A 24,961-nucleotide genomic window follows, 5' to 3' on the forward strand; every position below is an offset into this window, starting at 1 on the left:
CAGCACAATCTTTAGAGGAATAATCCCCAGTTGGGAAGCACGCTGCACAGGAAAAATCACACTAGATGTGGTGTTCGGCACGCTGGATAATTACAGGTCCGAAGAAGTCACGTTTCAGGTGGCCCCATTTCAGAGCGGACATCATGCTTTACTAGGGCGAGAAGCATTCACAATCTTCCAAGCAATACCCCATTACGGGTACATGAAGCTTAAGATGCTAGGGCCAAATGGAATTATCACTCTAGCTAGTGATCCGGACATAGCACTCCGCGCCGAAAATAAGACGGCCGCATTAGCCCTTGAGGCACTATCCGAAGCCTTAGTGGCCGAGGAACTGACTGCGCTGCACTCCACAGTTAACAGGGATGATGTGATACTCGATAAGAGATCCAAATCCACATCCTTCAAGCCAGCTGACGAAATAGTCAAATTCCAGGTCCATCCAACGGACCCCAATAAAACAGCTTCCATCGGGGCACGACTGAACCCTGATGTAGACGCCGCACTGCGAGAGTTCCTACGAGAGAATTGGGACATTTTCGCCTGGCACCCTTCAGACATGCCAGGGATCCCACGCAGGCTGGCCGAACACAGCTTAAATATCCTAAAAGGATTCAAACCTGTCAAACAAGCCCTTCGGCGTTTCTTCGAACCCAAGAGACATGCTATGGGAGAGGAGCTAGCCAAGCTATTGGAGGCCGGATTCATTAGAGACATAAAACATCCGGACTGGCTAGCAAACCTGGTGATGGTACCAAAGAAGGACAAATCCTGGCGCCTGTGTGTCGATTTCAAAGACCTTAACAAGGCTTGCCCAAAGGATCCCTTCCCCCTCCCCGCATCGATCAAATTATCGATGCCACCACAGGGCATGATTCGTTGTGCTTCCTCGACGCATACTCCGGATACCATCAAATCAAAATGGCAGAATCAGACCAAGCTGTAACAGCATTCATCACACCATACAGCCCATTCTGCTTCAACACAATGCCCTTCGGCTGAAAAACGCTGGCGCAACATATCAGCGCATGATCCAGACATGTCTAGCAAACCAGATCGGCCAAACAGTGGAGGCATATGTGGATGATGTGGTCGTCAAATCAAGACATGTTGAATCTCTAATAGATGACTTGAGGCTTACATTCGATAACCTCCGACAATATGACATCAAGCTCAACCCAGAAAAATGCGTCTTCGGCGTTCCAGCCGGAAAGCTCTTGGGCTTCATTGCATCCGGTAGAGGAATTGAAGAAAATCCAGCCAAGATCCGAGATTTGTCACAATTGGATATCCCAAAGGACCTCAAACAAATACAAAAATTAACCGGATGCGTGGCGGCTTCAAGCCGCTTCATCTCTCGCTTGGGAGAAAAGGCACTACCCCTCTATCGCCTGCTTCGGCGCACCGAACACTTCGAGTGGACAGAGGCTACCACGGCCGGACTTGAGGAAATAAAAGCCATATTGGCAACAAACCCAGTCCTGGCCGCGCCGAACACCGGCGAACCAATGTTATTGTACATTGCAGCAACACATCAAGTTGTCAGCGCAGTACTCGTTGTCGAGCGGGAAACGGATGGACACAAATTCCCCCTTCAAAGGCCGGTCTACTACGTATCCAGTGTCCTCACTCCATGCAAATCACGGTACCCGCATTATCAAAAGATTGCATACACGGTATTCATGGCATCCCGGAAGCTACGACACTACTTTCAAGAGTGTTCCATAACAGTAGCCTCGGAAGTACCACTCAACAATATTATCAACAACCGCGATGCAATGGGCCGGATTGCAAAATGGGCCATCGAGCTTCTCCTGTTCGATATAACCTATAAGCCACGGCGAGCTATTAAATCGCAAGTTTTGGCCGACTTCGTCGCAGAATGGACGGAGGCCGAGCTCCCTAAAGAGTACAGCACATATTCAAACTAGATTATGCATTTCGACAGCTGCAAAATGTTGGCCGGACTGGGGGCTGGCCTCGTCCTGACGTCCCCCATAGGAGACACAGTCCAATATGTGCTCCAGATCATGTACATGGATTCCAACAATGCAGCCGAATACGAGGCCCTCCTACATGGTCTCCGGATAGTAGTATCCATGGGTATCCAGCGCCTAGAGGTACGCGGGGATTCAAACCTCGCGATATCCCAAGTAAATGGAGACTTCGATGCCAAGTACCCAAAAATGGCAGCTTACCGCAATGCCGTCCTAAAAATGTCAGCTCGGTTCGAAGGGCTGGAGTTTCACCATATAGCCCGAGAAAACAATCAAGCAGCGGACGTCCTGGCACGCATCGGAGCAAAACGCGATTCAGTCCCCCCCAACATCTTTTTGGAAAGATCGTTCAAACCATCTGTAGCATGGGAGGAGGAACCCGCAAATAACAGCCCGGACCCAGCCGCACCACTCGACGCCGAACAATCTGACACAATTGGAGGCTCTGCCAATGAAATTACACCTTTAGCCCATGTAATAATGGCGGTCATCGCCCCGTGGAAAGAACCATTCCTAGCCTACCTTACTAGGTAGGAACTCCCGGAGGACCAAAACGAGGCCCGCTGCATAGTGCGGCGATCTAAAGCCTATAGAGTCCACGAGGGAGAGCTTTATAAGAAAAGCACTACCGGAGTCCTTCAAAGGTGCATATCCGAAGAGGAAGGGCGGAACCTCCTGGCTGAAATTCATGCCGGACTCGGTGGTCACCACGCCGCTGCTCGGCCCCTTGTTAGCAAGGCTTTCCGTACAGGCTTTTATTGGCCGACCGCCCGGGCAGACGCTCAGGACCTAGTCCAACGATGCGCTGGTTGCCAACTTTTTGCCAACCAAAGCCATATGCCACCCACCGCACTCCAAACTATACCCATCACCTGGCCTTTTGCGGTCTGGGGGCTTGACATGGTCGGACCCCTTAAAGTTAGGACCGATAGGAAAAAATACTTACTAGTCATGGTGGATAAATTCACGAAATGGATAGGAGCCAAGCCTGTTAAAATGGCTGAATCCGGACCTGTGATAGACTTCATATCCGGGGTTGTACACCATTATGGCGTCCCCCACAGCATCATAACCGATAACGGTACAAACTTTACCGCCGACGAGGTAAAACTCTGGTGCAAAAACATGGGCATCAAGCTCGATTATGCTTCCGTCTATCACCCACAAACCAACGGCCAGGTCGAACATGCAAATGGTCTTATTATGAGCGGCGTTAAACCCAGACTGGTGCGGTCCCTCAAGGAATCTAACACGCACTGGGTAGAGGAGCTCGACTCCGTGCTATGGGGACTGCGGACCACGCCAAATCGCACCATCGGATACACACCATTTTTATGGTGTACGGCGCAGAGGCAATTCTGTCGTGCGACATAATTCATGACTCACCTAGAGTGCGCATGTACGAAGAAAGAGAAGACGAGCTCGATCGGTAGGACAACTTGGACGCCCTGGAGGAGGAGCGTGACATGGCAAAAGCCTGTTCCGCATTTTATCAACAGCAGGCCCGAAGATATCAAAGCAGAGAAGTACGGGCCAAAAATTACAATGTTGGTGAACTAGTGTACGCCTGCCGGATAAGAAAAAGGACAAACTCAAGCCCAAGCGGGAAGGTCCATTCATAATCGACCAAGTCCTGACTGGCGGGGCGTATCTCCTGCGAGATGCGTCGGACAACCGACTCGAGCTGAACCCGTGGAACGCCACCCGCCTCCGAAGATTCTATGCCTAGCGCCGGACTCTGTGTTCGTCTCCTTCCTCTGTCCATTTTTTGCATTTTTTTGTCTTACATTTCTCTCCTTCCCCTCTTTTCTTTTATAGCCCTTAAAGCCTCATCTAGTGACGCTCCACTCGCGCTCATTAAACCTGGGGGCTTCTTTAACAGAAGCTTATTTATACGGGCTTCACGCCCAACACATGCGTCAAACTTCCGCATGTACCTTTTTCTTCACCATTATATGCATCGATATGACTTAAGTTTTGGCCAAGCTGGGTTGCCTAGCTCCTGTGCTTACCCCTACGTTCCCGATTATTCGGCTAGGCGGTAAAGGGAGCACCTCTGCGATTGTTACTGCCGGGTCAGCCGGATGTGTACCTCAGACTGGGTGAAGCTGAAAGCTAGCGTTCTTAAGGGAATATTTGGTCGGTGAGATAAAAGATGATCTTTTTACTCATTTTATGCGCCCCCAGATGCTTTTTCCTGCGTCTTTTTACGCAGTCCGGACATGCACTTTAGGCATGCCTCCAAGCGAAAGGAACCCCTCACGGAACTATTCTCTCTCGAAGATGTTTCTTACTAACCATGTAATATAACATAACTAGTTGGGCACTTGTCTGATAAAGCACTAATGACCCCTACGCCTGGTCTCCACACATACCACGGTTCTTATATAACTGCTACGGTATTCGGACACACTCCGGACCGTTAGGTCCCGAGGTTGAAGCGAAAGGGTCGGCAACGACAAACGATCAACAATCCGGCTAGAAGGCATTACACATGTCAATTCAAAATTACATAGTCATTCTGACTGATTGTATTCCTCTTCTGTACCATCTAACAGGCTGTCTAATTTACAGTCCTGCTGGGAATACATCGCGGCCAACTCTACTTGGCCATATACTAAGCTCACAGGGATCTCCTTCCCGTCAGGCCCCACTGGTCCGACCTCGGCCATGTGGTTTGGGTCCGACTTCGTAAAACGGGTCTTCACCATGGCCCAGGCTTCCCTAGCGCCTTGTCGGCAGGCCAATATCTTCCAGAACCGGAAGCGCCGCCGAGCTCCCTTCAGCTTCTCCGCAAGCTCTCCAAGGCCCTCAGGCATGGAGTGGGCAGGCCATAAGGCTTGCGCAACACCTCACATCGCCTGCCGAATTCGCTCGTGCAGTTGCATGAGTTCGGGAAGAAGGTCACCCGTAGAACCGGGCATCTCCTCTGTAGGACGAACTGTGAGCATACCTACAGACATTACTCTGTTAGTCGACTTCCTCGCCGAACTCTTTTTTCAAAGTTCATTCCAGCACTTACTAAAAATGCCGCGTCGAAGTCGCTGATTCTCCTTCGTGGAGTCCGACAGCTGGCCACGAACATCTTTAAGTTCGACGTCCAGCTTGGTGTTGGCATCTTGAAGATCATTCTTCTCTCGCCTCACCTTTGTCAACATACTCTCACCGGCCTTTAGCTGGCATAAGAGTTGTTGCTTGTCCGGATCGAGTCCGGCGCCATCTGCAATATGATTTGTCAGATTTGCACCCACACCGCACAATACTAATCTTTTGAAGTGTATCTTACCTGAGGGGTCTCTTTGGACTCCCCTGCTGCAGCTAGTGCGGCCTCTAGTTGGGCTTGCACTTTTCCAGCTCCTGGGACAGTACAGTATTCTTCTCTGTAAGAACCTGCATATTAAATGATCCTTAAATCAGTTGCTCTAACTGTTTCAAGTCTCGGGGGCTACTGGTACATATATATTTGACCAAAATTTTCTTACCCGTATGTCTTTTACCTACTGCTCCGTGGCTCTGGCTAAACCATTTTGAGCGGCACGGAGGTACGCATCTCCCGAATTAAAGGCATCTAAAGCCTCTTGGGAGAAACAAGCGTCGCGTAGAACTGTCCGGCGACGCCTGTGGTTCATGGCACTCTCCACTTCAGAATTTGTGGCAGACAGCCTGTCCGCATCCTCTGTCGGAGGAGCGTCCGGTGCGCGCCTTGCACTCGGCTCCGCTTCCTGGCCAGACGTTGGAGCCTGGCTGGTGGAGGCGCGATTGGAAACCTCTTCGGATGTAGTCCGGTGAGGTCTCTTCGTTCTAAAGATAGCACGAACATTAATATGCCCTGATAGAATAACTCCAGGGAGACAGAGGGTGCACTATACCTTTGCACCGGCATCTCAGTCCGGACTTCATTCCTTTTTGCCACACGGGGCCCTGCGACCCCTCGTTGGCTAGCCGCCACAGGTTCGGCCTCCTGCCTCGGAAAACTCCCCTACAAAACACGGTTGTCGTCAGAAACACCGGAATACGTGAGAGTGCAATCTCTCTCGAGGGAATGAGACTCTGGTTTCTGTCACCTGGTAAGCCGGGATTAACCCTGGGTAATCATCCATGATGGCTACCAAGGTATTGTCCTTCCTTAGCTGATGGAACACCCCGTCGATAAGCTCCACCGATATGTCCGGATCCTCTTCGGAGTCCGGATCGAGGGACCGTTCTGGGTCCTCGGGCTGTGGAGGGCGGCTGTTTATATCCTTTACCTCCTATCGGAGTTCCTGCACTGAAGTCATTAGACTACATATCTAACCGTGGGAGTATAGAACAAACGGGCAAGCGCAATTATTCACTTACCCAACTTGGAGGATCATACATAGTAAATCCGGCGTGTGGATTGATGCGGAGGAATTCCTCCTTTTCTCCCTTATACAAAGAGGATAAGATCTTTACTAAGGCAGCGGCTGAGGCCGGCCCCTTACGACCGTAACGTGTGGCATCATCCTCCCCGTTGAAATCCCACATGAGGTGGCCTCTATATTGAAGCGGCTGCACCCCCCGCATAATGCATGCGGCCATGACTCCAATCATGGTTAGTCCGGAATGAGCCAACAGTCTTATTCGGCCCATCAGGTAAAGGACGTCTCTGTCACTTTCTCTCTGAGAGCTCCGCGGACGCCAGCTCAAGCGTTTCTTCAATGGAGCACTGTTGAACTCAGGGAGACCGACCCGGATAGGGTCCGGTAGCGGGACGTCATCTATGTAAAACCATTCCGAAGGCCAGTCCTCGGACGCCTTCTTTGGGGTTCCGGATAGGTATCCGGTCCCGACGATGCGCCATACTTCGGCTCCGCCCACTTGATATATAGACCCCTTTTCAGAACGGGGCACCAGGCAGAATAACCTCTTCCATAGCGCGAAATGAGCCTCAACGCCTAAAAATAGCTCGCAAAGGGCGACGAAACCCGCAATGTGCAATACGGAGGCGGGCGTGAGATTGTGCAGCTGGAGGCCGTAGAACTCCAGAAGCCCGCAGAGAAATGGGTGAATTGGAAATCCCAGTCCCCTTATTAGATAGGGGACGAGGCACACCCGCTCTCCTTTAGAAGGATTGGGGGTGCTCTCCGCTTGTTTTCCGCCATTATAGGTGGCGAGACCGGCTCGGACCGGGACCATGTATGCCTGAGGGAGGAATCCCTTGGCCTGAAGTGACGCTAACATGCTATGCGGGATGGTGCAACTCTCCCAGTCCCCGGGTTTGGGACCGGAGGGCGAGGGGAGGAGCTGCGACGGCTGGTCATGTTGGAATGGACCATGGCTAGATGCGCTCTGATGATAACTCGCGGAAAGGAGAAGATGTGGTTTGGACCTAAATCCTCATCCCATTAAATAGGCGGCTCGTTTATACGTCTAGGGGTGTGGATGTAAAAATGCCCCGGCTTTTCGCATTTGTTTGAACACATGGAAGACGGCTGTTATTGGGCATGGAAGCCGAGGAGCACTACATTGCAAAAATCGGACATTATTCCTATAGGTACACAAGACTTGGAGAAGAACCTGCCTTGCAATGCCGAACAATCTGCGCGCCGAACTCGTCGTCATTCAAGCCTGGTTCGGGGGCTACTGAGGGAGTCCTGGATTAGGGGGTGTTTGGGTAGCCAGACTATACCTTCGACCGGACTCCTGGACTATGAAGATACAAGATTGAAGACTTCGTCCCGTGTCCGGATGGGACTTTCCTTGGCGTGGAAGGCAAGCTTGGCGATGCGGATATTCAAGATCTCCTACTATTGTAACTGACTCTGTGTAACCCTAACAATATCTGGTGTCTATATAAACTGGAGGGTTGTAGTCCATAGGAAATCAACTCCATATACAACAATCACACCATAGGCTAGCTTCTAGGGTTTAGACTCCTTGATCTCGTGGTAGATCTACTCTTGTACTACCCATATCATCAATATTAATCAAGCAGGAGTAGGGTATTACCTCCATCCATCGAGAGGGCCCGAACCTGGGTAAAACAAAGTGTTCCCTGCCTCCTATTACCATCCGTCCTAGACGCACAGTTCGGGACCCCCTACCCGAGATCCGCCAGTTTTGACATCGACAACCGCCAACGGCGGGTGTGCAACTGACGGAGGGGCCGCTTGCTGCCGAGGTGCCGGCCGGCGTACACCCAGGTGCATTAAGCTCCAATGCCCGTGCCAGCGTCGGAGACACCAATACCGCCTTCGCCGGAGACACCAATGGCGCCGCCTGCGCGTTGTGCGAGTACCTGACCGTGAAGCTGGGAATCAGGGGCGGCCCTTGTTGGCTGCTCGGAATCCATGTCGTCAGCCCATGAATCAAGGTAGGCATAATGCCGGTGAGCATCGATCCCAGTTGTTGTTGCACTTGCTCTTGGACAATCTCTGGAATCCGCGCCACTTGTGCCTTGTGTTCTAGAACCTCAGGCGATTGGCTTTCCGAGCTGGTCTTTCTCTCTTTCGCCCAGAAGCGTTATAGTATGACGACCATTTTGTGGAGAAGCCTTTGCCAGCCACACGACCAGCTGACGATGACTTACTAAGCTTATCCTTGTTTTTCATTACGTTCAATGCCCTATTTAGAGTGTTGTCCCAAGGGGTGCTCTAAGATGACCCCGCTCTACTGCTTTTAGTCTCCTGCGCTAGAACAATCTCAAGCCCCCTGGTCTTCAGATCCGTGGTAAGGTCCTTTGTTACTGGGTCCTCCTTGTACCGGGCCCTGACATAGTTCCTGGTCTGCTTGTCACGGTATTTCTCGAAGCGGGGCGGTAGGCCTTGCTCGGCACGCTCCGCATCCTCCTTGTCCCATATAGGCTCCGCCACTCTGTAACCGCCGGGACCGAGTTTGTGTTCCCCTAAGTTCAATTCCCGCATTTCTTTCCCCCACTAACTTGATTCGGAGGTTGCGCTGCTCTCGCACTTGATCTTGAACTCCTTGTAGTCATCTTCGCTGATCAAAGGATTTTTCACCTTGATCTTCTCATAACTATCACCTTTTTTCAATCATTCTCTTCACCGCGCTTTTCCAAGTAGACAGGGCCGTGCTCATCCTCGTGAGGGCGGCACTGTTCACTTTATTCCCTGAGAGGCATGTGTTTCCAAATTCAGCGGGGAACTTGTATCGTTCGTGCAGCTTCGTGAAGAGGAGGTTGCACAAATTCCCTCGGTCCTTATGCCTTAGGTTCTCGGTGTTGATCGAGACGATGCTCCGGAGAATGCACCCGAGCTGAACCGAGTAGCCCTTGACTATTTGTTTGGGCTTCGTCTGATTCCCGTCGGAGTCCACTTGAGTAAATTCCTCTTTGACGGTGCGGAGCGCGTTCGGGTGCCGGTCCTTCCGTTACCTCTTCGGTTGGCTGCCATCTGTGCATGCGCTGCCATCATCAGTGGTGGCATCCTTGGCAGCAGCATCAGTGGTGGCATCCTCGGCGGCAGCATCAGTGGTGGCATCCTCGGCGGCACCATCAGTGGTGTCATCCCCGATGCCACTAGGGGTTGTGTAGTCAGGATCGATGTCTTCCGCGATGACCTCATAGCGGTGAGGTTGTTCCTCCATCTCCTGGGACAGCTCCCAGAATTGCTTGCCGCCCGAACCGCCGGCCTCATCGTTGTGGGCCATGTTTCGCTCTAAATAGGAAAAAAGTTGGTCAAAAAGTTGGTTATTGTCAAGGAACAAGATCATGGTCTCATCATTTAGGGTTTTTCGATGCCGAGGCATCCTAAAATCTAAGCTTTTATCATTTAGGGTTTGTCGACGACGAGGCACCCAAAAAGCCGAAGCTTTCATCATTTAGGTTCTTATCGACACCGAGGCACCCTAAAAGCCAAGGTTTTATCATTTAGTGTTTGTCGACGCCGAGGCCCATGCATAACACAAGAGGCAGTTGATCCTACTTAATTAAGTACTAAGATACCCCACCCCATGCATTAGTAAGAAGTACCCCATATGTCCGATTTTTAGCAAAGTCATGCTACAATTCACGGAAAATTTCAGCATGACCTTTGCTGAAAATAGGACATATGGAGTACCCGAATTTGCCAGAACGGAAGTTAATCGACATTCCGGCAAACTCAAGGGCCTCTCGTGGTACCTGCAAAATCATTACCCCACCCCCACCCAGCTGCAACCCCACAACACCCCACAATATCATCACGACACGATAGTCGGAGACAAAACCCCCCAATATCATCAAAATACTCCCAATATCATCAAAATGCTCATCCAGTAGCAACATCTTTCATACATGATCAGTAGTCATGTACCAAATTTTTATTTAAACAGAATTTGCAAATCACCAAGAGCTCTACTAGTTTCAGACTAGATTTACACTAAATACACTAGAGTATTTGACCAGTAGTCAGTTACATTTACACTAGAATGAAGAAATTGTTGCATCACTAGACTAAAGAAATTGTGTTGTTAGTTAGGGACTGAAGAAAAGTGTTGCAGATTTTGATTTGCTTGCTGATCTTCGGTTAACTCGATAGAAGAGTTTTGTACTGATTCAGTTAACTGACAGCAAGTAACAGCATATTCTAACAGCAATAGTTTCAGAGTACTACTCCAAAATCCTCCTAGTTGTAGCTCACCTAAATGGTTGAATTCAAAGAACTGAAGTGGCCTTTGGTGATTGAGAGCTTAAAATTTCCAACAATCTGAACAAACAAAGTAAAAAGGATCAGTATCTCATTTCAGCTGATTTATTCTTCATAAGCATAGGCTTTGTTTGTTGGAAACTAGCCTGTGAAACTGAAATTTAACAGTAAACTGAATTACTGTCATTTAAGAGTAAACTGAATTTTAAACTGAGTACTGAAGTAAACTTGCTGGAGTACAAATTTATGCATTACTCCATATTTTTTGAAATACCTACTTCTATGAGCTATGTCAACAGGGCTACTCCAGTGCACATCACTGCCCAGAGTAAACTGAAACCCACTCTTCTCTCTCTACCCAAGGCTATATATGTTTGGAGGGGATTGTGAGGGATATTATGGGTGCACCAGATAATCTATCAGCCATATATTGGTAAGAACGATTGTTGCTGCCTATGAAGCACAACACAGATGTATGGCGTGAACAAATTCAATCTACAATGAGACTAAAGCATCTAGAAGATCAAAGTAATCATGTACAATTGCAAAAAAAATTCATTTGTTTAAGAATGTTTGGCACTTTAACTAGAATCATGCATTGTTGCAAAGTTGCTCCTATACAGTATAACATCTAAAAGATGGAGATCACAGAGTTGCATCTGAAAGATGGGTTGGATCGAGGAAAAAAATGGGGGCGAGGGGGAAGATGGAATCGGGGGCTCGGTACCTGCGGCGGCTGCGGCTGGAGAACGGCGCCGTCGACAAACTCGAGGGCGGGGGCACCGGATGCTCCTCTCGTTGATGGGGGAGGGGAGGGGCTGGAGGCAATCCCTAGCCGCCAAGTGCATGAGTGCTGCAGCTAGGTGGAGTAACCTCTGTTGGAAACGACGGAGCAGGTTGCCGGCGTCGTGGTTGGTGACGAGAGAGCGAGGAAGAGCGCCCCGTGCACGATGAGGAGCAGGTGGCCGGCATCGTGGTAGATGGCGGAGAGGCTGTCGGCGACGGCGAGGTCGTGGAGGCGTCGGCGATGGCAGAGCTGCAGTGGTGGGGGGCGCGGGGGCGGCGGCATCGTGGGTCGGGGCAGAGCTAGGGGGAAGTGGATCTGGCGAGAGGGAGGGACGAAGGGGTCGGGCGAGTTAGAGCTAGTGGGGAAGATTTCTAATGGCGCACCCCAAAGCGGTGCGCCATTAGAATGTTTTTTTAGATAGCAATGGCGCACTACCCGAGCGGTGTGCCATTAGAATGTTTTTTTAGATAGCAATGGCGCACTACACGAGCGGTGCGCCATTAGAATGTTTTTTAGATGGCAATGGCGCACCCCCGAGCGGTGCGCCATTATTATGTTTATTATTATTATTATTATTTTATGTTGCTATTTTTTAATATTTTTTATAAAAACAGTAATAATTTTTTTATAAAACAGTAATAATTTTTTTATGAATATGAAAAAATATTATCAAATTTGTTATTTGAAAATATCATCAAATGGGGGTGCTCGGCGGCGATGGAGCGAGGGAGGGTGCGGGCCAGGGGTGCTCAGCGGCGGTGGGTCGTCGGCAGCGGGGGAGCGGGGGAGGGTCCAGGCCGGGGGTCCTCGGCGGCGGTGGAGCGGGCCGGGGAGGGTGCAGTGGGTCGGCGATGGTGGTGGAGTGGGGGAGGGTGCGGTGGGTCGTCAGCGGCGACGGAGCTAGCGGGGAGGGTGCGGGGGGATCGAGATCGAGATGGAGGGGCATAGCGATCGAGATGGAGGGGGATAGAGATCAAATTTGAAAAAATATTCATGAATTCAAAAAGTGCCCATGAAATTTAAAAATATTCATGAGTTCAAAAAGTGCCCATGTAATACAATCGAGAAATGGAGACTACGATTTAAATACAATCGATCTTAGCTAGCTATCTGTTCACAATCTTCTTGCCCTTCTTTTTTGCAAACGGAGTTCTCCTGTGGAACGGATGTCCTTTAGGTAGGGTGGTCCTGCTTCTTCTTGTGGTGTATGCCGCTACTTCATCGTCGTCGTCATGCTCCATCTTCGGTTCGCCGTACTTGTCGAAGTCTTGCTCATTGGCGAATCCATCCATTCTGATGATCTTCCTTTTGCCTCTCCTCGCGACAACACGACTGTGCTTTGACGGGTCGGTAATGTAGAAGCATTGGTCCACTTGGGAAGCCAGTACCCATGGCTCATTTTTCGCGGTGACGTTTGCACCCGCGGTCTTGGATTTGGCTTCGGGTATAACCATGGTGGTGAAATACCGGTCTTCTTTTAGGACACTCTTGGCCCATCTGACACGGAACATCGGGACCTTCTCTCCAGCGTAGCTCAACTCCCAGATCTCCTCGATCCTTCCGTAGTATCTGTCCTTGTCGTTACCGATGTAGGATTCCATCGTTACCCCAGAGTTTTGATAACCATCGCTCTTCATGTCCTTGTCCTTGGTGTAGAATGTGTAGCCTTTGATATCGTATGCCTCATAGGTCATCAGGTTGTGCTCGGCGCCCTGTGACAAGGCGAATATGAGTTGTCCTTCCACGGAAGAATACGACAGAAGCTTCTTCTTGAACCAAGGCGTGAAACATGAGTTGTGCTCTTTGATTGTATCTCCGTCCGTCCTCTATTGGCCTTGGTCATTGTACGTCTTCTCAATAAAGGTTTTGTGCTCTACCACCCAAGGATCGACCACGTCTATGTGTTGTAGCGCAACTAGGTTTGCTCTTTCAAAGTCGGCGAGTTGACCCTCGAAGTCGACATGCATTTCACGGCGACCCTCACGGTGACCCCATCCAGCGAGCCTACCGAGGTGCCTGTTGATGGGCAGACCAACGGGGTTCTTGATGCCTAGATAATTCGTGAAGTAGGAGATGCACTCTTCGGTCAGAAAGCCCCTGGCTATGCTTCCCTCTGGATGTGACTTGCTGCAAACGTATCCTTTGATGACACCATTCATCCTTTCGAACGGCATCATGCTGTGCAGGAACGTCGGCCCGAGTTGGATGATATACTCCATGATATGGACCAGCAGATGCACCATAACGTCGAAGAATGCGGGCGGGAAGTACATCTCAAGCTCGCATAGTATCACCACGATCCCTTCCTGTAGCCTTCTGAGTTGCCTCACACCAACCGACTTCCGAGAGATGACGTCGAAAAAGTTGCATAGGCCAAATAGCATTTCACGGACGTGCGCGTCCATGATCCCGCAGATTGCAACTGGAAGTATCTGCGTCATCAGCACGTGACAGTCGTGAGACTTCATCCCGCTGAACTTCTGCTTCGCTGGGTCTAGGTATCTGCTTATCTTCCCCGCGTAACCATAAGGAAGTTTTACTCCTATGAGGCAGGTGAAAAACTGCTCGATCTCCTCCGGACTTAGAGTGAAGCACGCGGGAGGGTAGTCATTTCTGGTCTTCTTGGCCTTTTTGCCTTTGCGACGACTTTCTGTGTCCTGCTTCGCCTCATCATCATCATCATTAGCATGAAGCTCCTCCCTGATGCCCATTGATTTCAAGTCTTCCCTTGCTTTCGGCCCATCTTTGGTCCTCTCTGGCATGTTGAGTAGGGTACCAAGCAGACTCTCGCACACGTTCTTTGTGATATGCATGACATCAAGGCTGTGAGGCACACGGTAGATCTTCCAGTATGGCAAGTCCCAGAAAACATATCTTGTTTTCCATACCTTCAGCAGCGGCTCTGGTGCCTTTCACTTCTTTCCCGGCTCTGGCGCCTTTTGGTTCTTTCCCAGCAGTGGGCAATTTTTCCAATTTTTCAACAGCTCGTCTATTTCCTCGCCGCTCCTCGTACGTGGTCGTCTTCGGGGTTTGGTTTCACCATCGAACAGATCCTTGCGTTTTCTCCATAGTTCATCATCGCGAAGCCACCTCCTTTGACCCATGAACATGGTTTTCGAAGACCCGAGATCTCTATCTAGCTGGCGATACATTGTGTCATCCATGCACCTGAAGCATCCAGAAAATCCATGGACCACCTGCCCCGCGAGATATCCGTAACAGAGATAGTCATGCACCGTCGTGAGTAGTGCGGCTCTCATAGGGAAATATTCTTTCTCTGTGGCGTCTCACGTATTGGCTGGCATTTTCCACAGCGTGTCTAGCTCCTCTTTCAGCAGCCCCAGATACAGATTGATGTCGTTCCCTGGTTGTTTCGGCCCTTCAATTAGCATACTCATGTGAATGTACTTCCTCTTCATGCACAACCAGGGGGGAATGTTGTACATCCACACAAACACAGGCCAGGTGCTATGTGTGCTTTTCTGGCTGCCAAACGGATTGACTACTTATACAGGTTCAAACGTACAAAGCACGCCTCGAACAGTGCTACTTTGCCTACAATTAACCAAGGGTGAGGCCGTCAAGCCCCAGGAAAAGGCCCAGGTGTCACCCCGCGCATCCACAACCTTCTGAAAGCGGCTTCATCTTGCAACGTGGACAATAAACAGGATATTCGCTTTAGAGCCATGGAAAAGCATGAACATAATCTTCTGTCCTATTCTCCAAGATGGACGGGCCTTCATTATTTGAGACCACCCATGAATAAGTATCTTTTCACCTCCAAGGGGAATTGAGTAGGTCGACATAAACATCATGTTGTGACCAAGCACAAGTCTGACCCGGCCATGGTGAGGCATCTGTATTGGAACAATAGAACTCGACAGTTCCTTTTTCAAGAAGATCACAGCTGTAAAACTGTGTATAAGCAATAGTTTATGAACAACATATATAACAGAAAACAGCTCGTACCATAAATTCCTCAACACAGTTGGACCTGTTCAACGAGTGTAGCAGTGGCACACATATCCCACAGTTGGACCATTGAAACACCCCACAAGGACCTCAAGACGATCGATAAAGTGTAGGAACTTGTGGATGTTGATCCAGTCAACTTTAGTGCCATTAGTAACAACCAAGTTATTACAGAGTAACAAGCGAGGAGTCTGCTTAACTCTGAAAAAACCTACACGTGCCACCAATTATAAGAATATATTAGTTAGAAGTAGCATCTTCGTGAGAGATTCGTTGCTACTTCTAAAGTTAAATTGTGATTAGTTAGACAGAATAGGTGGATTAAGAAGTAATCGAGGCAACAAGCAAGAACCAGATACAAAACTAACATGGATGAATAATTGGAACGATGTCGGGGTAGAAGATCGCAGTTAAGATGAGACCAGGTTCTGCTATTTCCATCAACATTCGTGCGCCAACTTTCAGTCCGTAACACTTGAGAAAGTTTATCCAACTTCAGCCGTAAAAAAGCAGTGATCTTCTTGGTTCATGAACCCAACTCGGAACTTATATCCATGGCTTGTCTTCACTTTGACCATTAAACTGGTGTATTCAGTTATGGCAAGGGTGAGCATCTTGAGTACATATGTTCTGGCAGAGCAAATAATACACTGTAGGAAAAATAATATGAGAACACAACATGTTCAAAAAAACCCCACCCTCCCGGATAGAAAAGAGGATTCTAGGAACATACTGTGCGCGTTTCAAAATGTTGTGTTAGGATTTGAAGGAACAACTGTGGCTCGCCGAGGGCGCAGAAACCTGTAGGGTACTCGCACTTTGGGCACTGCAAATGAAACACACTAGATTCAGTAGGAAGAAAAATGCATCAACGGCGGCGGCTGCCATCCTAGCATTACCTGCGACCAAGGGACTTGGATTTATCGGGGATGGATGAAGAATTCATACCTGGTTCACCATGAGAAAACCCTATGCAATCACCGAGAGGGGGTTTTCTCTGAACAAGCAGACGAGGGATTAGCGGATTCAGGCCCAGTGAAATATTGTCGCTTCATCCGTCCAGCTTACTGCTAAAGCTGGAAAGGGGGGTTGTGATTTGACAGCTCATTGGGCATTACTGCGCCGCTACGACCGGGGTGTGTCTACCGTGAAGTTGTGCACTCTAATTTGTGCATATGGCACGTGGACCCCGTTGGCGGTTGCCCCACATATCAGCAAAAGGAAGTAGAAAGACAAGAGTAACTAGTTACACATAAATATAGTTTTTGACAGAGAGATACTCTCTCTGTAAAAAATATACAAATCTTCTATATCACAGGCTCACCTTGCCGAGAAATATACTCCCTCTGCAAGGCACGGGCATTATGGGGGTTCAGCTGGGAATATAATACTCAGATAGGCTCACGGTTCTGGACTTTGGGCTGCAGGCCGACCCTGCATGTTTGGAGGCCCATGTGTTCTACCTCAGCGCTTTTCATATTGCAAGCAGTCGGTACGACGCTGGTTTTAGATGCTGTCGCAAGGCGAATACACAAAATTGAATAAAGCACGGCAACTATTGGAATGAAATAGAATGACAGTTCCTAACCAGCAATCAGAGTTGCAATTCTATCAACGATATACCATGTGATAAATAATATTGTCGTACTACAGAGGGAGTATCAGTTCGGCAGTTGTGTGCTGCTACTGAAGAATATCAAAGTTGATTTGGACCAGCTCTCCTTGCCCAGAAAGTTCGATTTTGACATCATCCCCTACCGCAAGATATGATTTAGATTTGAACCTTGACCATCCTTTAGCATCAATAATCATGCGACCATCCTTTGTACTTACGGTCTATTGAGCAGGTTCATTCACACCAAGGCTGCGCATGGTAAGAGAAACTTGGCCACGGTCACCCAGATTGTTGAATGACCCCCTCATTGCTCTAGGAATTCTCTGTTTGCAAACAAGAAGACATACCCAAACAGTTAGATCAACACAGTGAATCATGTGAAACAACATGGAAAGAAAAAAGAACGAAGCACTTGGGTGGCCAATGCTTACGAAGAAGGTGGACATGTCAGTTTTTGTAAGGACTTTGGTATATGAAGTGCGAACTACAGCCTAGTCTGTTGCCGGTGCAACTGCACGGGCTGGAGCAGATGCAAGTGCAAGTGTTGGTGCAGGTGCCAAAGCCGCTGCTGCTACCGGAGATGGTGCTGCTTGTAGAGCTGGTGCCGGTGTCAGAGCAGGTGGCGGTGTCGATGCCCGATCATCCGGTAGATTAGACTGATCCGCTGACGCGGTCGGTGCCCAGTCCTCAGCTAGATCAGACTGAGCTGTTGCCGCTGTCAGTGCTAGAGCAACTGCCGGTGCTCGATCTGTGCGAGACAGCGGCGATCGTGTCTGGTCTGCTATGATCAGCTTTCTAACTTGACTAGGATCTGTGACCGTGATCCAGTTTTTTTCTTCATTTCTTTTAAACACGAGAAGGAATAATTGTGGCATTTTTGTTAAACCGAACTGCAGTTCATCATAGGGATTCAGCTTGTACTCAAACAACAGACTGATCCAATTTTTTCCAGTAATATAAGTGACGGACAGTGCCTTCGTTACTGCCACGACATAAGAAGTGAAACCTGCAAAAATAGCCATCATAGAGCAAACCAAACGGTTTATTCTATGATGAATGTCACATGGCAAAACCTGGATCGTAAAATTGCAGGAAAAGAAAGAAAACATGACATTAAATCAATAAGATTTAGACAGTAAATCAATAAGATTTACTTGATGTGACACGAGTGAATCCTTACCAGGAAATCACTATGTTGAAGTACTAAACAGAAGATTGATCGTCCAACTACGCGTGGCATGCAGGGGCCCAACCTACTCCCACAAGCAGAATAGTCCGAAGGTCGTGCCAAATCGTTTGGACCAAACATCCATGGGACTGGAAATCCTGGTGGGTGCGATAAACCCTGCAATGCATACAGATATTGGAGCGTAACCATAATTGATAAACTGTCCTCACAAAAAATATTATCTGGATACTTCAAAATATATAGACTAAATTGAGTGGACAGACATTAACATAGACCGTTCTCAGGACTGACCACACACCAAAAGCGGCAGTACTAATAAACAATACAGGGTTCATAAACACAAATCAAGTACTGAACAATAGTACTTACTACAGACAAGCAAAGTTGCACTAACTAAACTCTGCAGACTATTTCTTGCCACCGACCTACGGGATGAACCCCGCATAACTGACTAGGCCATGGACTTCGTGTGAGATGTCTACATGCACCATCACCATTTTGTCAACCTTGGAGAAGCTAACAGAGTGGTCTTTCCACTCATAAACATGATGATGAAGATAGGCCACATCAGATTTGTTGGGAAGCTTTATAAGAACCACACCCTTCGTAATCGAAGGCACAGCCATGAAATTGTTGTGGTCAAGTACAACCTCAAGAACACGCCTGACAAAAATGCTACAGGAAAACACTAGTTCAGGACACATGGCGACAAGGACACAGCAGCTGGATAGTTCCGCAGTAGAACTCATCGTCAGGTCTTCCAGTTCACACGGCATGACTTTGAGAACTTCATCTCCACCGCGGACCTGGTTCTAATTCAAATAGAAACCATATTTTATTACTACCTCCGTTCAAAAATATAACATGATTTTCGATATTATGCTCCATATATGACTACATATACGCATAGAAAGGAGTGAACAAAGACACTAGAACATGTCTTCAGAGGCATGATAGCAAAGGGATTACATGCAACATTCATAACACAAGTTACTGAGGCAAATATACCCTCTTAAAAGGTATCATTGATGTTCATAAAGTACTCCCTCCGTCCCAATATTCTTGTCTTAGATTTGTCTAGATACGGATGTATCAAGTCACATTTTAGTATTAGATACATCCGTATCTAGACAAATCTAAGACAAGAAATTTGGGACAGAGGGAGTAGTTGAAAGTAATCTATAAGAAATTAGTGTCAACCTCTCGCATGTTTTGGTCAAAAGAGGAATTTAGAACCGTCATTTGGCACACTAAAATCACATGCAAGATCACCCAGAAAGTTGTACTACCAGTACTAGTACTACGTGTTAGATGAAAAAACATGATCAAGATCGAGAAAAAGATCGTCAACAAGAGACATTACCTGGACTTGCTTAATGAGGGATCCCAGAGAGGGGGGCTTGTACAGGGCGATGGCTTTGAGCTTGTCTGCGGTAGTCTCGGCGGGGTGCCTGCACCTCTTCCTACCATGAGCCTCGACGGTTTTGGCCATAGCCATAGACATCTCGTCGGCCGGTGATCCGGCGTCCATCCAAGAGAGGAAGCTGAGAGAGAAGAGTGAAAGGAGGAACGAGATGAGGGAGAAGCGAAGCGAGTGGGGGTTTTCTTCAAGAGAGGAAGCTGAGAGAGAAGAGTGGAATGATGGTTTCTTCGTCCGTCCAACTTACTGCTAGAAAGGAGGGGGTTTTGTGATTTGATGGCTCATTGGGCACTACTGCGGCGGTTCGATCGGGGTAGTCTACCGTGACTCTAATACGGAGTAATTTAGTGCATGGCTGGTGGACCCAGGTGCTGGCTGTCCCACATGTCGGCGAAAGTGAGTAATTTAGTGCATGGCTGGAGGAGGATCCACATGGTAGAGTGTGTCCACTATTTTTCTGAAGAAAAAAATGATTACAGCAAGCATTTCCACTCTTACGACGGAGGAGTGCGAAACACGGCAGCCACTTGAACATACATAGTGGTCCTACTACTAGGCATGTGCAGTGGTTCATACGTCAGTACTACAAAATCTTGTTGCTAGTGTAGTAAGATATGACGATAACAAATGATGTTATGCGCATGTCAACTACTCCTATATGTAACATAGTACCGCTTTTTTGACTGTCCGGTTGAGAATGAACGGTGAGATCAATGTTAACAGAACTAGGTCCACAGCGCATGGAGAGTATGGTGCTACAGTACTCAACGAAGCATGAACCATATGAAGCACAAATAGTGTTTGGCAGAGTGCATGAAGGGTGCATGAGTCCACACTAGTAGGTTGACAAATATACACGAAGAGGAAACAACTATATTGAGATGAGAATGCAACCAAACACACCCACACGCTTTGTGCTACAGTGACTGATCTGCACCGTCTGAGTTTGATCCAACGGTCATGTTGTGCCGAGACATGGACATGCCCATGCAAAGGGTGCCTAGACACTACCGAAGTCCCTCTGCTTCTCGAGGCGCAAGACATTGGTGATGCAGGGTGCAACCGCCCACAAAGCTCGCTCACGGTCGACGGGAGCCAGTGTCAGGCGCCTCACCTCGGACTCCGTGATCTGCGCCGCCGCCATGGCACCAGGTAGAAGCAATGGGGAGAGGAAGCAAAGGGGGCGAAACGGCTGAAAGGCAATGCAATCTACGGGAAGGCGGAGGGAGCGGGAAATCTTTTGGTTTTCACCACGGTAGAACACCAGTTGACGACTTCTCACATCAGGGAGTAGTGGGTTTTTACAGGCGGAGTCATCGTGACTAATTGCTGCCGCGCCTGCTCCCGTCAATCAAAAAATTAAAAATCCTGCTGCACCCAAACACCAGAGCAACGCCACGGTGGATATTTAAATTTACCTGCCGGCAAGTAGATAAAAAAGGGGTGAAAAAACAAATGTCATGGCGGCCTAGCTAGTCGGTCGAACTAGCCCAACTAGCTAGCCACCGCGCTTCACTGATGTACTCGGCGGGAAAGGTGGTCTTTCGTGATTTGACGACTCATTTACTTGCTTCGGCGCTACGACCGAGGAGGACCCAGAAAACACGCGGTAGGGCGTCCCACGTCAGGAAGAATATATGCATGCACCACCTGGGAGGACCCCGAAACCGCGCGGTAGGGTGTGCCACGTCTCGGCACAGAGGAAAAATGTGCGTGTAAAAATATACTGTATCATATGTAGTACCTATGGTTTGACCTCGGGACCCAGCCAGTCGGTCGAAAACACCCCACTAGCCACACAACTTCATCATGCAAACATGGCACGGAGGATAGATGTGGTTAGCTCCATCTCGACCAGCCGCAAAGTCTCTTGTTCTAGGCGGTTCTTCTATTTTCCAAGCTTTTTTTAGTTGTAATAACACCACGGCAAGCTAGCGCCGCTCTTCGTGTGTGCTTGTGCAAAGGTCAGACGATGGAGAGAAGAGAGATTGAGATCACAGACCAGGGACCCACCAGTAAGTGAGACAACGGACATGCACGTGTTGACCTGGGACTCCCTCTACTCTACTCAATGCAAGTACTGTATAAAATCAAGTTATGGGACAAATCCAACAACCGTTCGTTTTTTCAGGCTATCGACTTATGCTTTGTAGTCCAGGTTGCCAGTTCGAATCTCATCTTTCAGATTTGTTAGTTTTAGGTCCAAATTGGATTAATGACAAGTGGGACCCCCGTGTGTTGTTCCAATATTTCAGTGTAGGATGGTTTTTTTTTGAAAAAACACTTTGCGCAGTTAGACAAGTAGCGACACGAGTTACACATTTTTTGCAAGTTTATGAACAAAAATGACAGCGACATAGAATATCACATCCACCTCGCAGCTTAGATACTGTGGTGATACGGGTTTTTACACCGTTGGAAGTGAGATCCAATAGCTTGGGAGTAGTCTTTGTAATTATGCGCAATTTCCAAACTCTCCAAAGGTTTTTTTGCAAATAAAACATTCAGGCCTCAAGTGTGCCGCTGCATCTTCGATCCAACAGCTCCTCGGTGTCATATTAGGTTCTCCCCGTAGCTTAATTACCCGCTATGGTGATATGAGCATCTAGGTCGTATGATCAGTGATCAGATGGCACATGCGTAGTACTTGTACTTTCTGCGCATTTCCCAAACTTTATTAGCCGTATATTGTAAAAACATTCAAACCTCCTACTGTCGGCCGTTAGATCTCAGTGAACTCGTATCACCATAGAATCTACAGTGTGGGAGCACCTCATACTCTCCCGTGCGAGAAAACATAAGGTGCTATCGCAGCTTGGATGCTACTGTGATATGAGCTTGGAGGTCGTTTGATCTGTGATCGACTGGCATCTGAGTAGTCTTTGTGCTTGTAAGCAGTGGCCGAACTCTTTTGGGACTTTTCTGCAAAAAGCCATTTGAACCACCGAGGAGGTGTTGGGTCACAAATCCAACGCCTCCGAAGAGCTTGTATCACCAAAGCATCTAAGGTGTGGTAGCACATGATATTCTTACATACAGGAGAATATGATGTCCTCCTTCATCTTAGATGCAACGGTGATACGAGCTTCGAGGTCATTGGATATGGGATCAAAGGGCATCTAAGTAGTTTTTGTACAAATTGTGTGCAATTCTCAAACTCATCAAGGTTTCCTGCAAACATATTAAGACACATCATGTGAGCTGCTATATCTCATATCTACAAGCTCCAAGCAACTCGTATCGGCATATAGCATATAAGGTATGGGGGCACATGATATTCTCCCAGGGAGGAGGGGTGGGGGTTCACAACCAATCGGTGGTTGGGAGGGTGGGGACAAATATAATCTATAGAACCTGAAACAGAGCTCCACAATTTTATCTAAGGTCGAGGGGTTGACCCCCGACAATCATAGCTCCGCCTAAACACAACATTTGCATGCACTGTAGTACTAGACTTAATATTCATGTTTCAGTTTCATGTTCATTTTAAATATTGAACCGAGGACCATGGATGTCTTACATTTTACTCCCTTCATTCCTAAATATTAGTCTTTTTAGAGGCTTCAAATGGACTGGCACATATGGATGTATATAGACATATTTTAGAGTTTAGATTCACTCATTTTGCTCCGTATGTAGTCACTTGTTGAACTCTCTAAAAGACTAATATTTAGGAATAGAAGGAGTATTTTTGAATTCGTGTCATACATGCATGGTTTGGAAAAATAGATGCACTATACTTATTGGATTGTTGTTGTGTTCGTGCGTGTGTGTCTCTGTGTGTGTGTGTGTGGTCATATGCTTGATACATACAAAGTTTTCTTACCTCCATATTGTTCATCTTTTAAATTTGAATTTGCGTTGGAAAACTTACTAGGGATACCATGAAATGTGAAATCCACGTTGAGATCACTATATCACAAACTCACTCTAATTCAACAACTCGTCATAAATCAATTACCACGTTGAGATTAGTATTTGCAAGGAAAATACGGGTATTGTAATACACATAGATTCGTTCGGCAATTTAAAAGGTTCCTTTAGTATTCTCGAATGGTAGGACCCAACGGCGTACCAGCCAAACCTTGGCTCGTGTTGATCCTAAAAAAACCGGGCTCGTGTCCTTCGGTGGCGTGCGTGGTACGCATATTAGGCAACCCCAACCAGTCGAGCCTCAGCGTTTCAAGTCGAAATATCTGGCGGCCAGAATTCCAGCCCTAGGAAATTCCCCTCATGTCTCCAGTCCATAATAACTACCGATGAACAATGGAGGGATGCTTTAGTAGCTAGACAACGTTACCTACCGCGCCGAGCATGGTTCAATTTACTCGGTCGCCGCTCGTCAAGGTTACCCGTCAACTGCATTGCCTGGTACTACTACTACTACACCATGATGAGCACAGAATTGAGCCCGTTTGTTCGTGCCTAGTACTTGAGTTAATATATCAGCAATGCACTGGTACGGAGGGATTATCCTTTTACTCTGCATAATTAACTTGTCTGAAGTCTAACTAAGCAAAGTGTTTGACCAAATCCTTTCTTAAGAAATACAACAGGACAGATGTACGGCTTGAAAATTTATTGCATGATGCAGGTTATGATATTGTTTCGAATCATGGATCTTAAATTTCAGAAAATCCAAAAGTCAGCATAAATTCTTGAAACTAAGCATGGTCACATGATATGGCACAAATATTACTTCGTAAGTTTTTTCTTCAATTTGAGACAAGCTGCTTATGACAAGTTGCACAAATGAAGAGCCAAGGTATTTTGGAACAAAGACCTGTCATGTTAAGGCGAACGCTTTCACTATTGAAACTGTGGGCGTTTACGTGCCGCCACGAGTGCCCGCTTCTCATCGGCAGGTGCCGTCCGAGCAAGCGTGTGAGTCGACGGGATGCGTGCAAGCAGACCGCTGCACCGGCTGTCAGGGAGGCATGCGAGCAGACCGCTGTGCAGGCTCACCGGGAGGCGAGCCCTTTGACCAGGCTCCGCCGCCCACCGTCGTCCCAACTGCTCCCACTTTTAATGTCACCAGTGTCGGGGTTTAAAATTAACCCCACAGTACCCGGTATCACTACAATCCTCTCTCTTCCTCTCCGATTCTCCTGTCGTCTACCTCCAACTAGCCTGACCTAAACGTACGTCATGCCGCATCACGATGGTCTGCCCTTAGTGTTCCAGTTTCCTGAGGAAGTCACCCAGCCGGAGTCTCAAGAACATAAGGCGCTTTGGGACGAGCTTGAACTGGCATTGCAGGAAGACGCCGCGCCTCTCCCCACTCCCGTTCCGGCTCCCGTCGCCCCGATTGCGCCAGCGCCCATCCCCGTGGCATTGATGGGCTGGGAGCCACACATTGTTGCCGAGCTTGATCC

This window comes from Triticum aestivum, chromosome 6A (genome assembly GCF_018294505.1).
Source record: "Triticum aestivum cultivar Chinese Spring chromosome 6A, IWGSC CS RefSeq v2.1, whole genome shotgun sequence".
Lineage (NCBI taxonomy): Eukaryota > Viridiplantae > Streptophyta > Magnoliopsida > Poales > Poaceae > Triticum > Triticum aestivum.